We start from the raw sequence: 24,346 nt of genomic DNA, 5'->3' as shown, positions 1-24,346 counted from the left end.
TTAAATGATTATGTAGTTTTGATCAATGATACTATGTATGCATTATTCTACTACTACTAGTACTAATAATAAATAAATGGTAATTCAATTTAAAAAATAATCCTCAAAGTCATATGTCATATGGCTATTAGAAATTTTTTAAATTAAAATTTCAGTTTATATATGTAATTTTCTCATACTGATTCAGAATAAGGAAATTAATAAAATAATTCCAAGTATAAATATATATTAGAACAAATTTCAGAGGATAAAGGATGGAATTATGAGTTTAAAGAGAAGAAATAATAAAAATTTCTAAGTATGACCTTGTTCAAGCTTTTTTTTTTTTTTTTTTTTTTTTTTTTATGATATCCAGTTTCTGTAAGACCTTGTTCAAGCATTTTTTTTTTTTTAATGCTATGCAGTCTCTGTAAGACAGCCCCCTGGTATTTTGATCTTGCATAATCCCATTCTCCTGAAAGGAGGTTTGATTTATTGACTTGCTTATAACAAAGAGAACCCAGTAAGAGTGATGGATGCGGGTTCCAAGGTGAGATTAGAGAAACTGTGATTGCATTCCTCTCATCCTCTTGCACTCTCTCCTTTGCCTGCTCTGAGAGAAGCCAATTGGCATATTGTGAACTGCTGTATGGAGAACCCAAGCAGCAAGAAACAGGGAGGCCTTGGCCATTAGCCAGCAGGGAACTAAATCCTGCCAACAATCATGTGAGTGAGTTTGGGAACAAACTTTCAGATGAGAACAAAGCCCTGGCTAACAGCTTGATTGCAGTTTTGTGAGATTTTTTTTTTTTTTTAATCCAGAGGAACTGTGAGATAATAAATGGTTGTTTTCAACTGCTGAGTTTACAATTTGTTTCACAGCAATAGATGATAACTAATACAATAATAGTGAGTATCAAAGGGCAATTGTTTTTGGAATCCACTGGACACATTTAAGAGTGATAAATATTTTTACATTTAAAGTGAAATTAGTTTTCAATAAGGTTGAAATTACATCATTTTCAGATATTAAAATGTCTAAGAAGACATTTTAGGGGGCAACATAAAATGTGCACAGGATCCATTATTTTTAAAAATTTTTTATTGATTTTTAAAAAAATAAATGGCAGTGGAATGCATTACATTTCTTATTACACACATAGAGCACAATTTTTCATATCTCTGGTTGTATATAAAGTATGTTCATACCAATTCGTGTCTTCATACATGTACTTTGGATAATGATGTCTATCATATTCCACCATCCATGCTAACCCCCTGCTCCCTCCCTTCCCCTCCCACCCCTCTGCCCTATCTAGAGTTCATCTTTTCCTCCCATGCTCCCCCTCCCTAACTCACTATGAGTCATTCACCTTATATCAGAGAAAACATTCAGCATTTGTTTTTGGGGGGATTGGCTAACTTCACTTAGCATTATCTTCTCCAATGCCATCCATTTACTGCAAATGCCATGATTTTATTCTCTTTTATTGCTGAGTAATATTCCATTGTGTATATATGCCACATTTTTTTTTTTATCCATTTATCTACTGAAAAGCATCTAGGTGGGTTCCACAGTTTAGCTATTGTGAATTATGCTGCTATAAATATTGATGTGGCTGTGACAGGGTCCATTATTTTTCTCAATTTGTTCTAATCACTTATACATGACAGCAGAATGCTCTACTCTTCTCAATTCTTTTAGGAAGTACATGAGCAAAGAATTATCATCTAAGTACATGAACAAAGAATTATTTCATTTCTCAGTGACAGAGAAGAGATTAAGAGAGAGAATTAAGAATGAAATGAGACCTAGAGGGCTAAATTTTCTGCATGAAATAATTTTGGTAATTAAGCCAACCTAGAAAGCATACAACTAAAATAGTCTCTACCGATTGAGAGCTTACATACTCATTAATCCTCAAAACCATTTGAGGGAGATGTTATCTGGATTTGGAGATGTAAATGAACCATTTATCATACTCAGTGTGGTTTTGTTGAACCGAACTTACAGAACAGGTGCCCACCACCCTCCAGCCATTTGGGTTGTCACTACAGACGCAGCTTCACCTAAAATATCAATCCAACCCAAGAGCTGAAAGTAGACACATAGGTATCAGACTCTCCTCATCACACAAGTTAAAAAGCACAAGGCTTAAGTTCTATCCCAGGTCTCTGATGACTCCAAAGCCCTCTGCTCTTAACTGTTGTTTTCCCAAAAAGCAAAGGAAAAAAATTAAATATGTTTCTTTCTATGTTCAAATTTTATCAACCACTTGTAGATTTTTGTGGGGAGGTACAGTAAATAGATTTCCTTCACTAACACTATAGTTAAGATTCTAATTTTTACTATGGTAAAATAGACATTCCATAAAAGTTATTATTTTGACCATCCATTTCCAGAACTTTTGTATCTTACCAAACTGAAGCTTCATTCCCATTAAACAGTATAACTCCCCTTTCCCTCGTTGCCTCAGCCCTGGCAATCACCACTCTACTTTCTGTCTCTATGAATTTGACTACTCTAGATTCCTCGTGTAACTGGCTTCATGAAGTATTTGTCCTTCTGTACCTGGCTTATTTCACTTACCATATTATCTTCAAAGTCCATCCACGTGAAAATATCATTCTTTAAGACCAAATAATATTCTAATATAACCCACATTTTCTTTATGTAGTCGTCTACTATCTTAGTCTATTCAGGCTACCATAACAAAATGCCATAGACTGACTCGTTTGTAAACAAGGAATCTGTTTCTCACTGTTCTGGAGGCTGGGAAGTCCATGATCAAGGAATTAACAGATTGGGTGTCTGGAGAGGGCCCATTTTCTGGTTCATGGATAGCACCTTCATGCTAGATCCTCATGTGATAGAAAGGCAAGAGGTCTCTCTGTTCGGCCCCTTTTATGAGTAAACTAATTCCGTTCATAACCTAATTACCTCCCAAGGGTTGAACCTCTTAACACCATCTAACATGGTTAGATTTCAATATATAAATTTGGGGAAACAAAAACATTCAGTCCATAGCATCTGTTGATAGACACTTATGTTTATTCTGCCTTCTGACTATTATGACTAATTCTGCTGTGAACAAATAACTGAGTCCCTGCTTTCAATTCTTTTGAATACATACTCAGAAGTAGAATTGCTAAATTATAGGGTAATTCTATATTTACTTTTTCGAGAAATTACTCTGCTGTTTTCCACATAGCTATACTGTTTACATTATCACAGTTTCTATTTTTTTTTACAAAGAACTATAACTAAAATAATAAGTGATGATATAAAAACGTGCAATTAAACTAAAAATAACAATTACAAATTTTTTACAAAAATATTTGTAAATAAAAAAATAAGCAATGTAGACAATTAGCTCATAATTACAAACTCTTAAGGCCTCTAAGTGCATCAATCAGTCTAAGCATTCATGATATATTTGAAGATAATGCTTAAAGTTTTTGGATGATGATTAGAAATTCCCTCCAGCAAACACTGATTAAAGGCTTTCTAGGCATCCAGCACAATGATGTTCAGGGGCTCAAAGAGAAAAGGAAATTACCCATCCTTTTTTATTTTTTTTTTAATTCTTTCCCTTGACTACCATATGTGTCCTTAAACACAGCAACCTGTTGATTTACCTAGGACAATGATTCACCTGAATGGAAAGACCACATATTTCAATTATTTTACTTCCTGCCAATCTCCATGGGAAAGATAAACTAGTTTTAAAAATGATGTGGGTTGGTAAATATTTGCAATTAGAGTCTCTATGAGGTCACCATAGCAGTTATAAAAACAAGACAATTTAAATATAATTGTAGGTCTTTATAGAAACCTGACATCTAGCCATGCCCACCTACATTAAATTAGTTAATTGTCTTCCATGGTGTTGGCCAAGTTTGGAAATTATACAACTCTGAGATGCAATGAATGTTTATGTAAATACGGTTTCTCAGTTGAGAAATGAGGAGGAAGATAGGTCACAGACACGTGCATTATAACAACCAAGGGAGCCATTTCTTTTCTTTAACTGGCAATTGAACCCAGGGGACTTAACCACCGAGCCACTTCCCCAGCCCTTTGTATATTTTATTTAGAGACAGTCTGGTTAAGTTGCTGAGGCTGGCCTTGAACTCGGGATCCTGCCCCAGTCTCCTGAGCTGCTGGGATTATAGGCATGACCACTGTACCCGGCCAAGGGAGCCCTTTCTAAGTGCAGTTCAGGGTTTAGAGTCTGGGGAGACAGCCCTCCAGTAATAAGAAATGGCTTCTCTCCTGGGCCACAGGTGCTCTGGCACCTTTCCTTCTCTTTGAGACTTCTGCTAAGAGTCACATGAAGGTGTGAGTGACAGACAGCAGCTCTACACCTTAGTGTTTGGGCTCTGGAGAACCTTAGAGATCAATCTAATGCTTAGAAATCTTTCAAATTATTTTTTATTCTCCACAAGCCCCAGAAACGTTATGATTTCATAAGCAAGCAGTCAAAAGTTAATGTAGATACCTGTAAACCATTATAAACATACTATATTCATATAATTTCAGCCTAATAACAAAAGAAAATTTAAACTTTAGGTTGATCTGCAATGAATACAGAAATGTACACTTTCTACTAGGTTCAGTCCCCTACTGTTTTAATCTTTAAGGCCTCCCAGCAATAAATGATTGATCTGGTCCAAACTTTTCTATTTTATGCAGGAAGAAGCAAAAGTCTAGGGAATGAGTAGTAAAGTATAGAGTGTAGAAGTAAAAGGCAAATTGAGATTAAAACTCAGTATTCTTTGTCCTATAGCCCACTGTAGCTTACTATATAGCATGGGCAATAGTCTATGTCACAGAAAAATCTTAATTTTCAATATGAAGTGTGGGTATATTATGTCTCTACAGAAAAGACAAACAAAAAAATTGTACTGTATAGGGAGAAATTTGAGGCAATATATGGGGAATCATAATATGTGTGTGTGTGTGTGTGTGTGTGTGTGTGTGTGTATATATATTATGTATACTATTTTATATATATACATATACCTCCCCAAAGTATTATGTATACGATTGTACATTTGTGTGTGTGTGTATGGAATAAGAGAATCTTTAAGTAATCAATTTATAAACCATGGGGACTATATTTCTAGTGAAGCAATTTCAGGTAGTCCTTAGTTCTATTTTCATGAATACCCCTAACAAATGGGGACTCCCCTTGTAAAGTACAGGTGTGGGGAAGGGTGTACAGGAAGGGGAAACAAGAGATGGGAAAAGATAAATGATATTTCATAATGTTCCTTATTCTTTAATTTCCCAGTTCAACTCAAGATGTCAAAAGTTTATGGAGTGTTTGTTACACATTGGGCATTCTTCCAGGCATTGGAAACACAAAAAAATTAGACCTAGACTTGGCTTCAAGGTGCCCTAAATGCAATGTAAGAGTGTGGTTTATTTGTATATGTGTTTGTTTGTTTATACTTTAGAAAACCTGGCAGATGAGATGACACATTTTAGGATGCTATAATCACGTATTGCTCAGTAAGAAGCAGCTAGTATCTCAAGCCCTCAGAATTCTTTCTGTGGCCGGGATCACTGTAAACAGTTTACCCCAGCTGGACTAGCCTCTGTCCTTCCCAGGGAGACCACACTATTTTTAGCTTAGATTGGATATATCTTCCTGCACACTCTTTGCCAAGGTCCCAGCTGCTTCATGTTTGCTTACTTCAATATTTTATTAACCCCTATTTAGCATTTCAAAAATCTCTAGAATATTCCCTTTATTCTTTGCAACATTGCAAATAATACAGTGATAGCTTAGGCATTGTAACAGGCTGCATTCCTTCTACAGCTGCATTTCCTTAGGATATACCAGGGAACATAACAGGCGAAAGTTTCTGCCTTCGTGAAGCATATATTCCAGTGAGTTCACATAATAGAAAATCAAAATATTTGAGGCTTCAAAAGGATATTTTTTCTTTCATGTAAAGTAAGTTGAGATTTCAGTTCAGGGTTCCATTGATGGCTTCATTGTCATTGAAGACTCCTTTGTTATTCCTCCTTTCTAAGCCCCATCTCATGGCTTCCATCCTGAGAGTTACCTCATGCTCAGAAAATGGCTGATGTAATCTAGCTATCACATACATATAAAAGGGAAATATAAGCAAAAGGCACACCTGCAGGCTAAGTCAGTTCTTTTAAAATAGCTTAACCAACTACATCCACTTACAGAAGGGATACCTACAAGGGAGTCTGGGAACTATAAGTTTAAACCTGGGCACATATTTAATCAACAATTTAGAGGGATTTATTGCCAGAAAAGAATAGGAGAATGGATATTGTATGGGCAGTAGTCTTTGTTATCAGAATCTTCAATATGATGTGTGGGCATATGTATGTCTAGATAAATAAATAGATATACTATGTAGGGAGAAATTTAAGGCAACACACAGGATAAACATATATGAGGTACTTGTTGGGGTTTTCATATGAAAAATCATATCTATAAATCCTAACTTTAAATATGAGACTTTCCCCCATCTTTAAATTTCTGTGTGCTGATTATCCCATCTAAAAAGTCGTTTTGCTTAAAGAGTAGAGTGTGAGGTCTAGACTGTCATTCATTTCATTGAGTGAAATACACTATTCTTAAATAAGAGAAGACAAGAACATCTTTGGAAAGTCTTCTTTGGGGTTCAGAATAAAAGATAGTGTCCCTGAGTCTTTGGCCTCTTCTTAGAGATATGACTTGGTGCCTTCTTGTAGATAAAACTATGGGAAGGAGGTGAGAGTGCTGTGTTTTTTCCTTCTCCTCTCCTGTGCCAGGCCATAGGGTCCCAGGAATGGAAAAGACCTGTTGATGGAAAGCAGTGGGTGTGATGCTGAGTGCTCTGGGAACATGGGTTAAACCCTGATTTGTCTCAGTTGTGAAGGAGTTGACTTCTGTTCTTTTGGCCTCCGTTTCCAATTTTGTGAAAGGAAGGAGATTAAATTCAATTATAGTCACAGAAGTTTATTTAACTGTCAATCACTAACTTCTTGAAAAATTTCTCAACAAAAACAACATTTTCTAGTTGTCCTAAGAAGGGGGATGGGGGTGGGAGGTACAGGGGAGTGGGTGGATTAATTTAGTAGTATATCAGTCTACTCAGGCTCCCATAATAAAATGCCACACACCGGGTGGCATTTTAAACGACAGACATTTATTTTCTCATAGTTTTAGAAGGTAGAAGTCCAAGACAAAGGAGCTACAAGTTTGGTTTTTGGTGAAGGGTCACTTTGGTTTTTGGTGAAGGGTCACTTCTGTCTTGTAAACAGCCACCTTTTCAATGTGTCCTCATGCAGACTTCTCTCCTGTGTGGTCCTAATCCAAAGGACACCTGTCCTTGGGATTAGGACCACACCCTCAAGACTTCATTTAACTTTAATCACCTCCATAAAGGCCCTATCTTCAAATACAATCTCATTGAGAGGCTGGAGCTTCAACATATGAATTGGGTGGGGGCAAGAGGCAGGATACAATTCAATCCACACAAGTGACGAAAAGAGAGTGGTGTTCCACAATCATTTCCTGATAACATCTCAGGTTCCTTCTTTTCTTGGCAGTGTTGGGGATGGAACCCAGAGCCCCATATATGCCAATCAAGTGCTCTGCCATTAATCACATTTCCAGCCCTCGGGCTCCAAATTTTGGCCTAAACTGTTCAAATTGGATCACTTAGCTGACAATAAGACCAGATACTTGCTCCATGCTTTCTCATTTCCCTTATTACTCTACTTTCTCATTTCCCTGTGTTGGTCCCCTGGTTATGAGGCTTAGTTACCTGAAATAAATCTTAGGTCTCATAAAATTTAGTGTATACTTTTCAGAATTTGTTTTTTCGGAGCAGAAGTCTACTACAAACAATGACAATAATAATCAATAATAATACAGCTTTGTCTTTCTGTTTTTGGTAGTTAATCAACTTCAAATTGTCAAAAATCCAGGAGAGGTAGAAATCTGAACTTCACTAAGTGCTTACTGAGTATATGCCTGGCACATACATACTAGACCCTTATACTAGACCCTTTAAATCATTTGCTTATGAAATGATCAGGACAGCCCTAAAGACTACTACTTCATTTATAGATAAGGAAGGTGGAGTGAGGTAACTTGATCAGGGTTATACTGTTAGTGGTGGAGCCTGGATTTACACCCAATTTTGTGTTGTTTCAAAGCCTATTTTTAGCAATATTATTTTGGGGTAAAAATGAACAAGTGTAATTTTAAGTAGATTGGGAAATTCTCTATTGTTTAAACAAACATAAAACTATGTGTTGATATCGAATGATATCCAAGATTTACTGGGGTGTGCTACTGAGATAGAAAAGAACAGGAAGTGGAGAGAAGAGAAGGGACAGTGAAGGTCGACAAGAGGGAAAGCCCCCCCCCCCCCCCCCCCCGCCCCCCAACAGCTTCTAACACCCCCTGTGGTGTTTCTCAAGGGAGTTTCCATCTCCTGGAAAGTAACTGCCTAATTGGGCCCAAGCTCACAGCAGAACAATCAAAATATGAAGAACCAATCAAGAGGAGCTTACCAAATCCTCCCTAAGTGCCTTTAAAACAAGGAATGCTGTAAGACTTAAAGGGCACTCTTGCTCCTCCCAGGTGCACTGCAGAGGGAGTTCTGAATCTTTCTCTCTCCTTTCATGCTCACTGCTTACCTCCACAGAATTCAAGGTGTTCATTCTTTGACTCCTTGAAAAGGAGCCCCACCCGACTCCTGTTGGTAGCATCTTGGGGGCTCGTCTGGAATCCCCAACCCCCACAGATGTAAGTCATTTGTGCCTGATGCTCTTTGCCTTCACTATCCTTTAGAGGAGAACTGAGTTCCCATCAGCCCTTACTGCACAGCTGCTAGTCTCAAGTCTCAGGTGATAGGTTTCTAGGTTGCTGTAGTTCCCAATCACCTACCCTGTGGGTCAGGCACCTTGGGTTCTACAGAGTCCTTTCCTACTTTTCTGCAGGGCTGGGAGTGTGCCTGGAATAAGTAGACAGTGGCTCCTGATCCTGGCCTGCCTTTGGATGTTAAGATTTGGGAGAAGTTAATAGGCAACGATGAGATCCTGACCAAGGAAGGCTACTCTTCTGTGACTCTGAAAGGCCACTCTTTTGACTCCATTTCCTGACAGCCCCTTGGGGTATCCTGTGTGGTTGGTGGATCGTGGTGCTGAGTGAACATTCTGCTAGGCTGGCACCTCCAAATGAGCCACCAGAACCTCCCTCATATTGGATCCTCCCAAGTGTTTCTCTCATGGCAGAAAGAAGTATACACAGGGTTGTAGCTCAGTGGTAGTGTGCTTGCCTTGCACTTGTGGGGCACTGGGTTTGATCCTCAGCACCTTAAATAAATGAATGAATGAATGAATGAATGAATAAATAAATAAATAAATAAATAAATTGTGTTCATCTACAACTAAAAATATTTTTAAAAAAATAGAAGGAGAAGGAGAAGAAAAAGAGGGGGAGGAGGAGGAGGAGGAGGAGGAGGAGGAGGAAGAAGAAGAAGAAGAAGAAGAAGAAGAAGAAGAAGAAGAAGAAGTAGTAGCAGTAGTAGTATACACAATGCAGAGTGGTCTTTAGGGATGGGTTTGGGCTTCCTCTTCTCACATAATGAAGAATTGCAGACTTGCCAAAGGCACTCCTATCGTCGTTTCTGTGCCCCCATGTGCCTCCCCAATTCCTTTGCCTGTAAAGGAAGGGGAGGCACCCATCTCTTGTTGTTCCTTAACGATCTAGGGAGACACATTCTTACACATTGCCTCCTCAGAGTAAGCTGAATTCTACCTCTGGGTATCTTCAAGCACACCTGGCTCATAGCCTATTAATTAAATTCTTCCTCAAATTTTACCTTAATGGCTCCCATGACTCCCATTACTACTCATGAACCCTAGGTATGCTTCTCAGTAGGGAGCCAAAAGGTCAGTTTCCTTTTGGACACTGGCTCCAGCTTCTCCATACTTGCCTCTTATTCTAGACTCCTTTCCTCTAATACTATGACAGTGCTGGTGTCTGGACAGCATATCACTAGATATTTTTCTCCCCTTTTAAGTTGTGAATAGGATAGGGTGATGTGTTCTCATTCACTCTTAATGGTCCCAGAGTGCACTACTCCTTTTTTGAGAAGAGAAATACTCTCAAAACTTCAGGCCTCCATCACCTGAATTTGGGACCCCAGGGCCCATTATGTCTACCCCTCTATTAGACTGTGGTATAAACACTGGTGTCTTGCAATGGTCCCTGTAAAAAAAAAAAAAAAAAAAAAAAAAAACCGTTTTAGGAGACCAGAAACCAAATGGCAAGTGGCACCTAGTTCAAGATCTTAGGATAATCAATGAAGCAGGATCCTTTCATCTTTTGGTGCCCAATCCTTATACTTTGTTATCTGAGATTCCAGTTACCACTGCTTGGTTTACTGTATTAGATTTGAAGGATGCCTTTTTCTGTATACCCCTAGACAATCAGTCACAGTATCTGTTTGCTTTTGATGAGTCAGGTAGTGGATCTTGATTGATGTAGACAGAGCTACCCTAAGAATTTAGAGATAGACCCTGCTTGTTTGGGTCAGGTCCTAACCAAGGACCTAGCAGAATTCAAGGACAGGTTATCTTAATTGTCTTTCAAAATGTGGATGACATCCTTTTATGTGCTTCTACCCAGGAAGAATGTCAAGTGGCTACTACAGAGCTCCTGAATTACCTAGCTGATAGAGGATATAGGTCTAGAAAAAGAAAGCCTAACTAGGCCAACCACAGGTTCAATATATAGGATCACAACTATCTCAAGGAATCTGCAAGCTAGGGGAAGAGAGGATTACCCCTATAGGATGATACCCTCTACTACAGACCCTAAGGCAAATCAAGAGGATTTCTGGGGATAACTGGATATTATAGGCTTTGGATCCTTGTGTATGGATACATAGCCAGACCCCATTGTCGACTCCTCAAGGAAACTCAATGCCAGGGGACAATTGCCCTAATATGGAACCAGAGTTTATTAAAGCTTTAAAATCCCTAAAAGAGGCCTTACTTCAAGCTCCTGCTCTCAGCTTGCCTACAGAGTAAAAATTCAATCTGTTTGTGACTGAAAGGGGAGACATGGCCTTATGGGTGATAACAAAGGTGTGGGCCAGCTCAGCAGACTGTAGCGTATCTCAGCGGACAGCTTCATATGATATCTCAAGGATGGTCCATTGCCAGTGGTGGCTGTAGTAGCATTACTGGTCCCTGAGGCAACTGAGGTAAGCCTAGGAAGGGATCTTACTGTATACACTTCTCATGGTCCTTTCAAGACTTCTGAATACTAATCATGGAGCCAGATTACCATGATAGTTGTGTTCTAAAATACTAGGACTTACTCCTAGAAGGGCCAGTGGCTCAAAAACCTGCTCAAATTTAAACCCAGCCACCTTTCTTCCAGAATCTTTAGAAGAAAACCTGAACATGTTTGTCAACAAGACTTAGCCATACGTTACTCAGTCCATGGAGCCCTCCAAAATTTTCCCATGTCTAATCTAGATCTTATTATGTACAGAGATGGAAGTTCTTTTGTGAAACAGGGGAACACAAAGCTCCTTATGCTATGGTAACTTTATCTGACACCTTAGAGGCACAATCTCTGCCCCCAGGTACAAGTGCACAACTTGTGGAGTTAATAGCCCTAACTAGAGCACTTGAATTAAGACTACAACAAAAAGTCAATATCTTACTGATTCTGAGTGTGCTTATTTAATTCTACATGCACATGTAGCAATCTGGAGGGAAAGGGGATTTAAAACAGCTGGAGGTACTTCTACAAAGAACTATGAGCAGATCTTAAAACTGTTGGAAGCTGCCCATTTACCTATAGAGGTGGCAGTAATTCACTGTTGGGAACACCTAAAGGGAATAGATGAAATATGAGAAGGTAATAGATGAGCTGACCAATAAGCCAGGGAGGTTGCAAGGGGAAAACCATGTCAGCCATCAATCTTAGCTCCTTTACTTTGGGACAGGACCTCCCCCAGAAATAAAACCCAGTATACTCAAGAGGAACCATAATAGGCTTTATCTTAAGGAAGCACTCTCCTTCCCTCTGGATAGACACAGACAGAAAATAATACACTTTGCTTACCTGTTAACTCCCAGTGGAAAATTCTACATACCCTACATCCATCCCTCCACTTGGGAGAAGAAAATACTCTCAAACTCACTTGATTGTTATTTGAAGGAAAAAACATACCTCAAACTGGTCATCAGGTAGTTAGGACTTGTGAGATATATCAAAGAAATAACCCACTTAACTTTTCCAAAAGGCCTCCAGGACTAGAGAGAGCAGGAAAACTCCCTGTAGAGGACTGGCAACTTGATTTCACTCATATCCCTAAGATCAGTGGGGTCTAGTGTCTGTTAGTTATGATGGATACCTTCACTGAGAGGATTGAGGCTTTCCTTCCTGAACTGAACAAGTAGAAGTGGTAAAGGTTTTACTACAAGAAATTGTCCCTCAATTTGGATTGCCTTGCAGCCTACAAAGTGATAATGGAGCAGCTTTCAATGAAGCTGTCATTTAGGGAATATCGAAAGACTTAGGCACAGAATATCATCTCCATTGTGCCTGGAGACCATAATCTTTAGGGAAGCTACAAAAGGCTAATGATATTCTAAAGAGGCATTTGAAGAAGCTCACTTAAGAAACTCACACCCTTGACTTAAGATGCTTCCTCTAATTCTGCCCCAGGAGCATTAGGACTTAGTCCATTCATGCTCTTACATGGGAGGCCATTTTTTTTAAAAAAATATTTTTATTAGTTGTTGATGGACCTTTGTTTTATTTATTTATATGCAGTGCTGAGAATTGAACCCAGTGCCTCACACATGCTAGGCAAGCACTCTACCACTGAGCCACAACCCCATCCCTGGGAGGCCATTCTTTAAAAATGATATTCTTAGCTTTTTTTTTTTTTTTTTTTTTTTTTTGGTGGTGCTGGGGGTTGAACCCAGGGCCTTGTGCATGTAAAGCAAGCATTCTATCAATTGAGCTATATCCCCAGCCCTAAAAATGATATCCTTAAAGATCAGGAAATTGCTGACTTGTTCTCTCATATCACAATGTTATAGCCAAATTGCAATGTGAAATCCGCAAATATCCCACATATAAGCCAGTTATTTCTCTACCATTGTATGAATTTGGCAACTTAGTAATGGTCAGGACCAGGTCCTCAAACTCCCCTGATCTAGAACCTGTCTGGAAGGGGCCTTTTTCTGTGATTTTATCCACCCCTTCTGAAGTAAAAGTACTTGGATAAGAAAAGTGGCTCCACCACTCCAGAGTTAAAGGATGGACATCAAACTCTAAAACTGGACTAGATAACTTCAAACCCCCACTAGAGGAATCACCTCCATACACCTATGAACTAAGAGGAGATCTCAAATTCTTGTTTAAACCAGCAAAGTAATATTAAATTCATTTTCTTTTTATCACCATACCACTTACTTTACTACTTGCTATTGGATTAGCAGTAGCAGCTCTGTAGTTTTGGAGCCCTACATGTAGGATATTTCTGGCCTTAACCTATCTAAGCATAATAACCTTGCTCTGTATGCTGGAGTTGCTGCCTACCCTGTTTTAATCATGAGTAGACCCATATTACTCTTATACCCTTTTGTTATCATGGAAATTACCATCTCCCTTGCCAGTCCAGGTACAAGTACTGCATTAGGTCCATGGGAAAACAATTCATTAGTCAATTTCTCAGAGACTATTAGTACTGGGAATGGACTTTCTCATTGCTGGATCTGCCACCAACTTCACATACCTGCTAGGGTACCTGTATGGGTCCATGTGCATGATGGGAATTTAACTCTCTCATCTTGGGACCAACTAAACCAAGACTTCTACATATTTATTTTCAGACACCTACTCTTTAATTTGGACAGGACCTCCCCCAGAAATAAACCCAGTATATTCAAGAGGAATCACAACACCCTGCTTTAATCACTCTAACAAAATGGAGGTACTTTATGCCCTATGTTTTCAATCCAACAGTTCATGTTGTCCCTAGTGGACACTGAGTTCCACTCAATGCAGTGCTCAAAGTTCTCACATACGCAAATATCTTCCAAATTACTCCTATTTTCAATGACAACTGTTCTCTTAACTTGACCAACTCGTGCCATATTACCCTTGCCTACCTGGACAAGACTCAGTGGCCCTACACAGATGTTTGTGCTACATAGCAGCATAAGACCTCTGTCACTTGGCAGGTACTGTACCAGCCTCCTAAGGCTGTGCACCAGGATGTTGGCCCCCATAACTCCTGGTTTGAAGGTGGCCCTCTGTCTAGCTCATGTAATTGCTCTTCTCATGGATTCCCAGACACCTTTCTTGGGTTTAAGCACCTAACCATCCTCAAGGCATGTGCCTCTTCAGGTTATACATTTATATGTGGTCCCAACACTCACCTGTTACTCTCTGAGGGAAATCCTGTCCCCCAACTTACAGACCAAGCCATTTCCTATCTCTGCATTGATAATGTTCAGTTTTCTGGTCAGTATGCCCTTATGATGATCAGGCAACAGGGAGTGGGAGTCACTATACATAATATCACATAGTCAAGGCCTAGGAGAGCCCTAGGATTAATCCTCACGGGAATAGGAGCAGCTATAGGCCTTGTGGCACCTGGAGTTACTTATCATGAAGTCACTCTCAAAAGTCTCACTAATACCCTGAAAGTACTTGCAGAAAATACTGGCTAGGCTCTCCAAAGAATACAAGGATCCTTGCATTCTCTGGCCAACGTGGTCCTGAATAATCGTCTGGCCTTGGACTACTTACTAGCAAGTGAAGGAGGAGTTTATACTTTAATCAATACAACTTGTTGCATATGCATCAGTAATTCAGGTACAGTTGAAATCAGTATAAAAAATTATGATCAGGCAAACTGGCTTCATTGATATAACCAGGGAACCAACCCAAATATCATTTGGGCCACTGTCAAAGCAGCTATTCCTTCACTAACTTGGTTTCTCCGTTTTCTAGGCCCCATATTAATTCTCATTGTGGGTCTAATCTTTGGATCCTGCATTCTCCATATGCTAACTGAACTTATTCCTTCTAGGCCAAGCCATCAAACTGCAGATGGAGATGGTCGTGGAGATGAGTCTGCCCATGAACATTACATGTAACTTCTACCATAGGCTCTTGATCAACCCGGTGGTCCCTAATGGGACACCTGAACTATGTACCTCCCAGGCCCCCTCTCAGCTTGAAACAGCTAGAACAGCTAGAGCAGTCATGACCCAATTTCCCTTACAGCAGTAAGGGTTTCCTTATCAGAGGGGGAATGAGACAGAAAAGGTTAGGCAGGGGAGAGTAGGAAAGGGACAGTGGAGGCTGACAAGAGGACAAGCACCAGAACAGCTGTTCTAACACGCCCAACATGTTTATTTTATTTTATTTCATACACGACAATAGTGGAATGCATTATATTCATATTATAAACAGTTCCTGTTTCTCAAAAGGTGTCAATTTCCATCTCCTGGACAGCGACTGTGTAATCCAGCCCATGATGGAAGCAGGACAATTAGAAGATCAGGAAGGAAGGAATGCTGTAAGACTTAAACAGCACTCTTGCCCCTCCCCATGCACTGCAGAGGGAGTGCAGAATCTTTCTCTCACCTTCCTTTTAAATAAAATTCCTGCTCACTTGGTTACCATGGAGGCGTTCATTCGCAGTGTTCATTCTTTGACTCCGTGGAACACTGAACCACTCCCAACTCCTGCCTGTAATACTATTGTAATTATTGTTACTATTGTTGTTATTATTGTTATTTTTGCAGTACTGGGGATTGAACCTTAGGGTATTATACCTCTAAGCTACATTTCCAGCCCTTTCGATTTTATTTTGAGACAGTCTAAGTTGCTGAGGCTGGTCTTGAACTTGTGGTCCTCCTGCCTCATCCTTCCAAGTTGCAAGGATTACAGGCATGTCCCACCACGTCCTGCAGCAACAATTACCTTCTGAAATAAGCTTTGGGAGGGTGAAACTATCTAAAATCAACTCACCACTAAAAGAAAATGTTATTCTGTTGTCTATGAGGTGTAATTTCAAGTTTTGGAATAAAACTTGGCTACTGTCTGGTGGTCTTGGTTTGAATAAAACTAACCATTAATTACCATGACATTTATTTATAACAAGTTTTAGAGTTACGGTATTGAGATTAAAAAAAGATAAAATATATCATACTTATTTTACAGAGAAAATAGAGTACCAAAATGGCAAAGTGACTAGTCTCAAATACAGGGACATCTGACACTCAGTACACTGCTTCCTCCATTCCAAAACTGCCTTAATAACAGTTTCCCTATAAATATTTTATTCATTAAATTTGCCACAAAAAGGGGATGATCTGTATCATTACTCAAAAGATGAGAGAAAATAAGAAATGCAATTACAAACTATCATAGGTATGTGCTTTTTTCAAATTTGGAAATAAAGTTTTAGAGATGGTTGGAATTTCTGGAAGTGGTCAGTCTTGGTGGTGAATGGGAAAGAGGCCAGAGAGTTCCCTTGTGGGACGGGATACTTTTCTGCGTAGGGGGCAACATTAAAAAACACCCGAAAGGCTGTGTGGAGGGAACAAAATAATCTTTCAGAAGAAATCTGTAGGCAAATCCCTGTTAATGAGATGGAGGAGGGGAGATTTATTTTTTATCTTTTTGAAAGTTTTCTCTCTGGGATAGCCAATCTTAGTAATAGCAATTTTGATTTAAAGCATATATTTGTATAATTCTAAAACTTTTCAGTTTATTTAAGGACATTAATTGCCATTAGTGTTTGTTTTTGGTGCACCAGACTTTTTTGTCTATTTAAACACTTTTTATTTTAAATACTTATAGACAAAAAAGTTGCCCCCAATTTTTTTTTCAGAGAAGTCTCTGATGCCCTTCACACAGATTCACAAAAGTCAACATTTTATCACACTTGCTTTCTGTATTCATTATCTATCTAAACTTTTTATATGATTGAGAGTAAATTGCTGACATGGTACATATTTCCTAAAACCAAGAACACTGCCTTACATGAATAAATATGGTGATCAAAATCAGGAAATTAAAATAGATAGAGAACTAATAACATAGATTTTTTGCCAGTTGTCCTCTCTGGTGTCCTTGGAAGCAAAAGAAAAATCTTTCTGAGGCTGGGGATGTGGCTCAAGCAGTAGCACACTCACCTGGCATGCGTGCGGCCCGGGTTCAATCCTCAGCACACATACAAACAAAGATGTTGTGTCCGCCGAAAACTAAAAAATAAATATTAAAAATTCTCTCTCTCTCTCTCTCTCTCCCTCTCTCTCTCTCTCTTAAAAAAAAAATCTTTCTGGTGCAGTATCTAACTCAGGATCACTTGTTGCATTAGTTGTAGTGTCTCTTTAAAGTGCGTTTTTATCGGCAACAGTTTCTTAGTCTTATCTTTCATTACTCTGATATTTTTTAAGAGAACAGGCTGGTTATTTTGTAGAATGTCCTTCAATTTGGGTTTATCTAGTATTTCTTCATCATCTGCATTCTTCAGGTTATGCAGCAGGGCTGGGAACACCACAGAACTGAAACTGTTTTTTTCCCAGCATACATATTATTTCAGCAGCAAGGGATGTGGATTTGTCCCTTCATTGGTAACATACGATCACTTGGCGAAGGTGCTGTTTGTCAGATTTCTTCATTATACTAGTTATTTCTTCATTATACTAGTTATTATTTTTTCCTTTTGTAACTTATTAGAAACTTGTATGGAGACATGTTAAGACTACATAATGCCTGTGTCTCTTAGGCGTCCACCAGTTTTAACGTCTAGTACAGTTATGACTATGGTAATTACCAAATGATTACCTTGTAATTTCATTATTTCTTCTACCTTCACTAACAGGAATTCTATTATGAGGAAAAGCTGCTTTTATGTCCCATTATTTATTCATCTCAGTATAATCTTATAGAATTTTATTTTTTAAAATAGGCTGCAATCTGTAATTATCAATACTTGGTTGGTCTGTATTTCCCCCAAGGAGACCCCCCTCCAGCAGGTTCCTGTATATATTGACAGTCTTTGTCATTCTTTTGTGCACTTCCTTAATTTATGGCACAGTCAGAAATTCCAGGCTTTGCTATTATATGTTACCATCTCAAACTGAAATATAAACATTTTTTTCATTTCTCTCCTACAGTATTTAATACACTGACTTGTATTTGGTGAATAATTAAATCTTAATTTATTTTTCTTTACATAAGTCCTTTTTCTTTCAAAAACAAAACTAAATCAGTGTCTTAAAATAATTGCTATTTTCTAGGAAACTCTTTTTTTAATTTCTTGTTTTTAGATATACATAACAGTGGAATGTATTGACAATATACATACATGGAGTATAACTTATTCTACTTAGAATCCCATTCTTGTGATTGTACATGATTTGGAATTACACTGGTCATGTGTTCATATATTAAAATAAGCAAGTTACATCCAATTTATTGTACTGTCTTTCTATTCCCATGCCCACATCCTTCCTCCAACTCTGCCTTGTCCAATTCGGTGAACCTCCCCCAATCCTATTGTTGGTTAGCATTTACATATCAGAGAGAATATTTGGTCTCTGGTTTTTTGGGATTAGCTTATTTCACTTAGCATGATATTCTCCAGTTCTATCCATTTACTGCCAAATACCATAATTTCATTCTTCTTTATGGCTGAGTACTATTCCATTACATATAAGTACTGCATTTTCTTTATCCATTCATCTATTGAAGGACACCTAGTTTGGTGCCATAGCTTAGCTATTGTGAATTGAGCTGCTATAAACATTGATGTGACTGCATCACAAGAGTATGCTGATTTTAAGTCCTTTGGGTATATGGCAAGGAGTGGAATAACTAAGTCAAATGGTGGTTCCATTCCAGGTTTTCTGAGGAATCTCTGCACTGTTTTCCAGAGTGGTTGCACAAATTTACAGTCCTACCAGCAATGGAAGTATGAACACTTCTTAGGCTTATCAGTATTTAATTCCAATTAATGTTGAAGATTTCATTGTGATTGAAACATTAAACCCAATGGCCATACCATGGGGAAGTGCATTCTCCCCAAGCCTTTCTTGTGTATTGGCTCCTCCTAGAAGGACAGTTTGGGCAGGGCAGGTACTCATGGTGGGTTAGCTATTTGGCTCTTTGATTTTTTAAAAGAATGTGACTGCTTCCACTGTGCCTTTATCTAGTAAGGACAATATAATTATAAAATTGAAATTTATCTTGCCAGTGTCTGCAAAACTGAATAAACACAGTCTTCATGTTGACACTGATTCATAGGCCCATAAACCCATAGCCACTTTGAATCACCTCTGAAAAGAGCACATAGGGGATGGAAGTGAAGTGACATCCAATGCATAGGTCCTAGACAAACAAAACGTTTCCTTTGAATATAAACTCCTAGGATAGATGAAATATTATATTCTGTATATTTATAGGCTAATAGCTAAGAAGCAATTCTTGCTCTTAATTTACAAAGTTGATGGCAAGAATTGAACATGAGCCTCCTGGCTCTGAAGCCTGTACTCGTAATCATGCTGCTGCCATGAGTAATTTGGTTGCGGTGGTCTCTTTCTCTTCTTGTTCTTTTTTTTTTTTTTTTGTACTATGGACTGAACCCAGGACCTCGACCATGCTAGGCAAGCACTGTACTGCTGAGCTACACCTCTAGCCCTTATCATTTTGAGACAGGGTCTCATTAAGTTGCCCAGGCTGGCACTGGACTTGGGATCCTCCTACCTCAGCCTCTCAAGCAGCTGGGATTACAGGCATGCACCATTGTGCCCAGCAAGTGCCATGCAATTCTTAGGCCTTCAATTACAGTAGAAAAAAACATTTGCACAAATGATACCCCTCTTTGAACTTATTAAGTAAGAATCCTAACTTGGGGCCAGAGATGTAGCTCAGTGATAAAGTGCTTGCTTAGCGTGTGTGAGAACCTGGATTTTGTTCCCCCCCAGACAAATTTAGGTCCTACAAACAACAACAAAACAAACAAACAAACAAACAAAAACCCTAGTTCCTTTGCCTGGAGCATCTTGTCCTGCACTACCAGTGTGTGCTTCCATTGCCCAAGTCCCTGCCAGGGCTGAGTACTTCTCCCCTATCTGTTTTTATATCTCTGCTTTGGCCACCATGAGAATCACCCAATGGAGCTTGTTAAAATGCAGAATTCCAATCCCACCCCTTGGGATTTTGAATGAATAGGCCTATGGTGTGCCCTAAGAATGTGTATTATAAAAGTCACCCAACAAGATTCTGAGGTAGGGAATCTGAAACATGAGGAATTTCTTGGGTGGTGAGACACATGTCCCATCTCAGGTTCACAGGGGAGGGTAAGAATTTGGAGCTCCTGAGGTTTGGGTGGGTGAGGTGGCATATGTACCAGTCCATCTGCCTCTTCATGTCTATATTATTACTGTCAGTTGTTATGAATTAATGATTTATTGATGTCATTTATTATTGTTTATTAATAGCATGGCAGGACACTTTATTTACATGTCAATTTGTATTTTGCTGTAGTTTTTTCCCCTTTCTCCATTCCAATTAGATAGCTAGACCCTTTGTGATTCCCTGGCCTCTGGGGACTTGAAGGACAAAAACAGAAGCTGCTCAAAACCTTTAGTGAAAAACCTAAACTCACTAAACAGGGTTTCGATGTGTCCTTGGGGAGGGAGGCAGGAGATACCCTTGTGAAGGCAGCAAAGAAGAGGCTGAGAGGGGACAGTTCTGCATGGAGAAGTGACAGCGATGTAGTCCTGCTTGCTGGCAGAAATGGTTTTATGAGGCCCTTAAATATGTGGGAACCCATCTTCTCAATGAAGCTTTGACTCTGCCTGTGTCCAAGCATGGCATAGAACTGCATGCACATCACAGGCCCATTGAGTCCCACACAGGGAGCTATCTGAAGGTTAGACTTTCACCCTTCGACAGGCACTGTTTTAGGCACTGGAGAGTAAACAAAACTCTGATCCTGCCTTGGTGGACTTTATATTCTAGTGTCAGATTCCAACGTGGTGCTTGTAAGTGCCAGAAAGCCCCATACACAAGGGCATTCCATTTTCACATAGCTTGGCAGTGGGTTTCAACCCCCACTTTGTTTTCTGTTTGTTAAGCAAGCAAAAACCAAACAAAAAACCCAAAACAAAACAACTTCAACACCACACATACATACGCATGCCCAGAATGGCCTGGGAAGGTGAACGTTTAATTTTCTTGAAGAAAATAAAGAAAGGCTCAATTTCTTTTCCTACTTTTCAAAAATTTTTAATTTGCATTCTTTTTTTTTTTTTTGCTGAATTCATTCCTGTGCTTTAAGTTTTTGTTTCTTCAGTTCCTTCTGGGATATTTTTCCTTCTGTGCACCATCCTTTTTGTTGAGGAACAATTTATTCCTTGTAAATGAAGGTCATCTCAATGTGGCAGGGGAACTCATGTATAGGTCAATCCAATCATGAGCTCTGTTAAGGGCTATGGCACATTTTAGGTGCTTTGTTCACCTGAATGTGTTCAATGACCAGAGAATCTACATCTAAACTGTTAAATTCAGTGTTACTCTCTGCATTTTAAGCATGCTGTTATGGTTTAGATATTAGATGTCCCTCAAAAGCTCATGTGTGAGACAATGCAAGAAAATGTAGAGGAAAAATGACCAGATTACGAGAGCCTTAATCCAATCAGTGAATTAATCCTTTGATAAGATTAACTGAGTGGTGGCTGAAGGTGGGCAGGGTGTGGCTGGAGGAGGTGGGCCATTGGGATGTGCCTTTGGAGTATATATTTTGTATCTGGCAACTGGAGTTTTGTTTTCTGAACATCATGTGAGCTGTTTCCCTCTGCCACACTCTTTTGCCATGATATTCTGCCTCACCTCAAGCCCCAGGAGTGGAGCTGACTATCCATGGAAGGAGACCTCTGTCCTTGAGCCCCTAAATAAACTTTCTCTCCTCTATAATTGCTTTGGTGAGGTCTTTTAGTCACAGCAGTGAAAAAACTTACTAAAATATGTGTAGCAAAATTCAGCACTCTTTAGGGTCACCAATCTTATGCCCTGCCCTACTGTTTTGACCTGAGCACACCTACAAATTCCACCATTGTAACACTGCAATGCTACACATGTAACACATTTTAGATATTTGATGGCTTTCCAGACATGCATACCCTTGATGGCCCAGGTTGTTTTATGGTTGTTCTTAAAAGTAAGCACAAAGATTTGAGCCTCTTGATTTGCATGATTTTGTGGGGTTTTCTGGGGGCAAGACCAATCACCTCAGGCTGCTTATGGGAAGTGTCTATTTCTTACAAACTTGAGTTTTTTCTAGCAAATATGTTAGCAAATTCTTGCCTGCTATCATAGTAATGGTTGCTATTTTTTTATACATCTACTATGTACCAGGCATACTAGGCACCTTAAGAGTATGTGTTACATACTCTTAAGAACTCTGTTAATTCATTTGCCTTATGAAGAAACTACCCACTAACCTGTCCATCTGAGCATTTATCAACAGGTAGTGTGAAAATCGTCCCCACTTGAACTGTATTCTTAAGCTGATTAATAAATGAATTGATTGGACTCATCTTGTGGATCTCTCCCCAATTTCTAGCTTCTCTTCTTCTGCCTCATCTTGCATACTGGTATTTCTCCCACAGTCCTTTGTCCTTCTTCCTCTTTGATACCACTCTCTTCCTGAGTAAGGGCAATCATTGCTTACATGTTATCTATGTACAGGTAAGAACTGCTGCTTGAGCTCTGGACTGGTATATATAAGAACCTATAAGAAATCATTCCTCCACATGTTGAACTGGAGCTCATTTTCTTCCCAAAGCTTCTCCTAGGCTCTTCTCTTTTTAAAAATGCCATATACATTTCTCATAGCACCTATGGTATTTTAGTTTTCTATAGTATTAACTGTAAGTTCTTGAGGCCATGGAGCACATCTTATCACTTTTTCTGAGAGGGATGCATGCTGGGGATTAAGCTGCTTTGCCGGTGAGCCACATCCTCATCCCTTTTCAATTTTTTTTTTTTTTTTTTTTTTTTTTAAAGACAGTGTCTCCCTAAATTGCTGAGACTGACCTGAAACTTGCCATCCTCTTGCCTCAGCCTCCCAAGTGGCCGGGATTACAGGTAACCATGCCCAGCTCATATCTTACCACTTTTAGTTAAGGTGATAATATTGAAATCTTGGGTGATGAAAGTCAATCAATGCCTAGTTCCATTTCCCTAGATGTTAAGATTGAACACCTGAGGCAAGCCTAGAAAGCAAGTTTTATTTAAAGATAGAACAAATACAGACTTCTCTGCAGAGAAGGGGTCCCAGAGCTGGGTATCCGAGCAAGTGGGGAGTGTTCTGCCCTTTTATGCATTTTAGAATTTCTTTGTTTTCATGCCCCCCTCCCCATCCTGCATAAGTGACCCAAAAGGTGGAGCAAAGGAGGGAATGAAGCTGCTCAGGGGTCCAGGCAGGAATGGAGCCGCCCAGGAGGCATTCATTAATAGCCTCTTATTGGGAGGAACAATCCCCTCCCCGCCTCAGATAGGTGACTTTTTGGCCACGGTTGAGGGGAGGGAATGTGTCCTGAAAGTATTAACATTCCATTCCTTTAGAATCAGCTTCCCTCTTCTGGACAAGAAAGATCATCTATCTATACTAATTGCCTTACCTTTGCTCTTGTTTCAATATGACTTGGTTTGTGCCTATTGGCCTAGCTGAATTATTAACTACATTCTCTGTCACTCTCAAAAGTGTTTGATTTGGCAGATAAATTATATGGTCATCCTCTACATACTACATGCTCTGCAAATGTTGAAAGAATGAATTAATAAACCCTGGTTTTCTTGAATAGCCCAAGGATATCTATATAGAGATATCTATACATCTCTACGTATAAAAATAGTTGCTCACGATAACGTCTTTTTCCCTTTGCTTTACCTGGCGCTTGACTTAAATATTGACTCAACTTCCCTGGAGATTGCCTTTTGAACTCGCTAAATGGTTTCAGAGTGCTGTAGCTTGTCTCATTCTGTAATCATCAGAAAAATTTCTGATGCCAGTCTAAAGTTCAAAGACTTAATTAAAAAAAAAAAAAAAAACAGCTTCTCAGTGGAGGCTGAGATGCAACAACAATTGTCTGAAATCATACTATTTAAGTCTAGATCACTCCCTACTTACTTGTAGATCCTCTCAGCTGGAGCAGATCAGTTTTGTTTTACCCAAAACAAAAATGGTCTTCGCCGGAGTCAACGCCCTTTCTGTTGCAGACCAATCGGAATCTAGGATCCAGGGCTCCGGCCTTGTCACT

This window comes from Marmota flaviventris, chromosome 6, assembly GCF_047511675.1.
Source record: "Marmota flaviventris isolate mMarFla1 chromosome 6, mMarFla1.hap1, whole genome shotgun sequence".
In the NCBI taxonomy this organism is placed as follows: domain Eukaryota; kingdom Metazoa; phylum Chordata; class Mammalia; order Rodentia; family Sciuridae; genus Marmota; species Marmota flaviventris.
Note: the sequence above shows the minus strand (reverse complement) of the source record.